Source organism: Corylus avellana, chromosome 5 (genome assembly GCF_965113065.1).
Source record: "Corylus avellana chromosome 5, dhCorAvel1.hap1.2, whole genome shotgun sequence".
In the NCBI taxonomy this organism is placed as follows: domain Eukaryota; kingdom Viridiplantae; phylum Streptophyta; class Magnoliopsida; order Fagales; family Betulaceae; genus Corylus; species Corylus avellana.
This window is the reverse complement of record NC_142494.1, coordinates 16,257,089-16,262,427: the sequence shown is the minus strand read 5'-3', so window position 1 is coordinate 16,262,427 and position 5,339 is coordinate 16,257,089.

The following is a 5,339-nucleotide window of genomic DNA, read 5'->3' as shown; positions in this document are numbered from 1 at the left end:
CGGGTCGAGCTCACGAGCCCTAAACAAGTCGGGCGAGCCGGGTAATTATCGAGCTACACGAGTCAAGCTCACGATCCCTTAACGAGCTTGGGCGAGCCGGGCGATTATCGAGTTAAACGATTTGAGCTCACGATCCCTTAACGAGCTCGGGCAAGCCTGCCGATCTCGACTTACACGAGTCAAACTCACGAGCCCTTGTCGAGCTAACTCAAGTGAGTCGGGCATGTGTCACTAGCTAATCGAGCGAGTTTCAACAGTAACGAGCGAGCTAGTACAGTGTCGAGCTCGAGTTCGAGTTGAGCTAAGTCAAGCGGGTATCAAGCGATCTGTCAAGTGTGTCGGCTCATTTACAGGCCTAAATGGTCATTCAGTTGCATGTTAACTAAAGGTAAGAAAGCAAGATGGCGATCGAGGCAAACCGAGAGGTGAGACGGCGAGATGGTGAGAGGCGAGGTGAGAGGCGAGACGGCGAGACGGTGAGAGGAGAGCTTCGCTGCGAGCCTGTGAGCGCGTCTGTGTGAGGAAGTCAGAAAGCGGCAGGGACAGCGGCTGTGTGAGTGTGAGAAAGAGACGGCTATTAGAATTTAGGGTTAGTTTTTTTTTTTTTTTTTTTTTCTTAAAGATTAATTTATAATGCACCTGGAATTAATCTTATGTGTGCATTTTATGGTGAGACTGGTTCTATTGATTAAATCCAACGTCTAAGATTAAATTCAATTAAATTGGACGGCCAGTATTAAATTTAATTAATAATTCAAAATTCAAAATTTAGGAATTAAGAATAAAAATTGTGTTATTTAGTATTATTTAGGACCAGTTTGATATTTCAATTTTAATAATTGCGATTTAAAAATTTTGTTTTTTCAATCACGTTTTTTTTCTTTTTATTTTAGATTAAATGTTTTTTAAATGATAATGTCAAACGCTTTATGTCACACTCACACGCACTAATAGTCTACCATTATTATTATTTTTGACATTGTCTACCATTATATATTCATATTACATATAGTATTATTTAGTTAATATATTAAAATGTTAATGCTTAACACGAGTGAAGTATATAATGTCAATATTAATATATATTGTATCTTATATGTAAACATTTATATACTTATATAGTTATATGATTGTATCATTATCTAATTTATATGGGTAATGGGTCAATGTTAATTGTTATAACTTATATACTTATATTATATGTTCTCATTATCACGATTCATGATATATGATTGAAATTCAAATTGTTAGGTTTTTACTTACCGTAAATTGTGATTATAATGTATAAATTATAAGAAACACATTAGTTACTTAATTATTAATCATTTAATCTAATAGTAATACTCAAACTCTAAGTAATAAATTCATAATGATCTAATGGTCATACACTCATACTTAAATTTTATGATCATATTATCTCACAATTAATATTAATATTATCTTAGATCTAAGATCATGTAATATATTATATATATTTTATAAGAATAAAGTATATAATTATAATGTATTGATTAAATAACACAATAAAGATATACATATGATTATATAATGATTAATGATTATGTGAGTATACGATTCCAATTTCCAAAATATAAACTCTAATTATAATATTTGTATTAAATGGCACAATAACTTGTATGGTTGTACACTTGTACTATATGATTATATCATAAGATAAAATGATTAATGATAATATCATATATTTATTATTATTATTATTATTATTATTATTATTATTATTATATATATTTTCTTATATGTGTTTATATTAATATATACATATATATAATATATATACACATATGCATAAATAACAAAAAATAAAAGTATATAATATATTTGTTATTATTGAGTAAATGAGTAATGCTGACTATATATTGTTATTTGTTACTTGATAAAAAAATATACGAGCCGAGCCTAATAAGCGAGGCGAGCCTTATACGAGCTTGCTCACGAGCTTAGCCGAGTCGAGCCGAGCTTGCTTCGTTTAATATTCGAGTTAGGATTCGTGTTCACGAAACGCTTTATTTAATATTCGAGTCGAGCACGAGCTGAGCTTATCCGAGCCGAACTCGAGCTTGCTCGCAAGACGCTTTGCTCACTTAACAGCCTAGGTGTTAAAGCTGGTACCATAAGTTTAGCATGATAATTGATCCATGTTTATCTTCAACGTTAATGGTTACAATGGATAAGGTGTACTTTATCCATGGATTTGTTCAACGTTAATGGTTACAATGGATAAGGTGTACTTTATCCATGGATTTGCTCAAAATATAACAGAATCAAAATGCTTGAAAAATTGCCCATCAAAAATTTTATCATTCAGACCATTCAATGTCATCCAACAGCCACCAACAAACCACATGTTCCACTCAAAATAAAATATTATTTACATTTTAAAAAATAAATGTAAAATAAATAATTAAAAAAATAAAATAAATAATTAAAAAATATGAGGTGGTTGGCCACCCCCAACCGGTCTTTTGGGGTGGCTTCGGCCACCTCCTAAGGCCTTAAGGGTGGTTTGGCCATCCCTTAAGAGCAAACCCATAAATCAATTTTTTTTGGGTTTGGCCCTAGGGTGTGGCCGAACCACCCCCTAGGGCCACCCCGGCCACCCCCAACCGGCCCTTAGCCACCTCCATGGCTGAGCTGAGGTGGCCGGCCACCCCTATGGATCGGAGAAAATGGCCACCCTAAATTTTTTAATTATTTATTTAATTATTTTATTTTATCTGGACTTTGCAAGTGCCTAACAATGTGAGAGTTTTCTTGTGGAAGATGTGGAGCAACATTTTGCCCACAAAAGAAAATCTCCAGAAAAAAGAGGTGGTGCAAGAATCTACATGCATGTTCTGCGAAAGGGAAGTGGAGACAGTTATCCATGCGATTTGGCAATGTCCGGCAGCGCAGGACGTGTGGGGGGTTTGCTCGCGGAGTGTCCAGAAAAGCTCAAGCTTTGGAACGGCAGTGATAAATATTTGAGAGTATCTATACCAACGATGCACGAAAGAAGAGTTTGATTTATGTGTGAGGGTAGCATGGGGCATCTGGTGTCGACGTAATTCTGTCATGCATGGAGGGCCATTTACTCATCCAGTTCAGATTGTAAAAGAGGCTGATAGGGCACTGCATGAGTTTAAAAAGGTACAAGAAAAGGAGGAAGTGCAGGTATTAGAAATTGAAGAAATGCCGGAGATCAAATGGAAAAATCCTGAAGAGGGTCGGCTCAAAGCAAACTAGGACGTAGCTCTTGACAGGAATGGGAAGCGCATGAGTATAGGAGTCATTATAAGAGACCATTGGGGGATGGTAAATGCAGCCCTTAGCACAACAATTAGGCTTACCCAGAACCAGTTACTGCCGAGGTAATGGATGCCTTAAGAGCTACGACATTCTGTCGTGAGGTGGGTCTGCCAGATATCATCTTAGATGGGGATTGTAGCAATGTGGTTCAAGCTTTAAACGGAAAGGAGTCCCAGTGGAGCAAATATGGACAAGTAATGGCTGACACAAAAAAGTTACTGCATGGATTCAGAAGATGGGACGTGGAGCACATTAAGAGGGGGGCGAATGCAGCACCGCATGGGCCGGCGAAATTAGCTACAAAGGAATTCATAGACCAAGTATGGATGAAAGATATCCTCAATTGTATTTTTGATGTTGTTTCCCAAGAGCGTTATACTATATTTTATGTATAGAGTCTTGTGCTCTAGTTGTTGTGATATGAAATGCAAAGGTGTTTGTTTTTTTTTAAAAAAAAAATAATAATAATAAAAGTGATAATTTTTTAGAAATTAAGGAAACATGTGGATATCATGGAAATGAATTGTGTTAGATGAAATCTAATTTAGAGACTTTGATTTTATTATTAAAGAATTTATTTAAGCTTTAATTTTTATTACAGATATTTTAAAATATTAGAGGATGTTTTTGGAGTTACGTGAATTATTTTAAGTCATAATAATAATAATAATAATAATAATAATAATAAGATCTTATTGTATTCTGTCTTAGTTTAAGGTGTACTTAATTCACCTTGAATAGATCAAATTAGCTAAAGAAAATAATTTTATAAGGTCTCGACATAAATTAAGTCTTTTATACCTTCCATTAAGAGATTGACACGACATCCTTTCACAAGAAAATCAAATGTTGGCAAAACACTGATCACCACCAAATCTACGTTCTATTATCTCTCACCTCTGTTTAGTCAACGTTGGAGACGAAAAAATATCACCACCGACCAGGCCGCACCCCCCAGGACCGCCGCCGCCCCGACCGAACACCGTCGCAGGTTCCGCCGTTGCTCCTCCACCCAGGCTGAACCCCACAGCTACCACCATCGTGTTCGCACAGGAAGATTGAAAAAAATCACTTTTTCCCCATTCTCAGATCTCCCGGTGTGTGTGTGAGAGATAGAGAGAGAGGGGGGAGGAGGAGGAGGAAGCAATATATACCTTAGTTGTTTCTCATAGATGCTAGAAGATCATCAATTGATGAGCGAGTGGGGCGTGCCTTGAACGGCCTGGCATTACCCCTGCCATGGAGTATTTGTGATGTGTACCAAGCTATTGCTTGGATGGGTAGATATATATGGGCCCGATGGTGTAGGGAGGAGTGGAGGAGAACTTTGTTGCAATTTGAAAGGTTGAAGATGAAGAGATTTGGGATTTAGGGTTTGTTTAGAGAAGAATGCAAATAGGGAAAGGGGATTTTCTCAAAGCAGCTCTCCGCGTGGGGGGTGGCGTTCGACCTGAGCGGTGGCAATCTTGGGGTGGAATCTAGCCTGAGCGGCGGTAGTTCTGGCCGGCGGCTGGTCTGGGCGCTGATTTCTCTCTCATGTTACCTGAGAAGAGTAGATTTGGCAGTGATCCAGTGTTTTGTTAACATTTGATTTTCTTGTTTCAGTGTCACTCTCATTGGAGGGCACAAGACTTAGTTTGTGACAAGACATAATAGAAGTTATTCTCTTAGCTAAATATCATTTTTAATTAGGATTAAGTGATTATTAGCTAGTTGATTAAATTGATTAGCATGTTAAAACATTCTCATCAGCTACCTTAAAGTTGCTTCTCTTCCTTACATATAGAGAAAATCTAAATAAAAATTACAAAAATTCTTCTACAGCAGATTTCTTATATCTTACTTATACATTAAGATTGCTATAATTATTATTATTATTATTATTATTTTTTGTTATTTATTTTTAGGAATTAAGATTGTTGGGTTATGATTTGGCTCATTCGGTTTGCGCGTAAAGTTGGTGAAAATAAAGCATCTTAACATGTCCAGAAATCTGATTCTAGAAGGGGAGGTCCAGACCGCCAGAAGCAGGG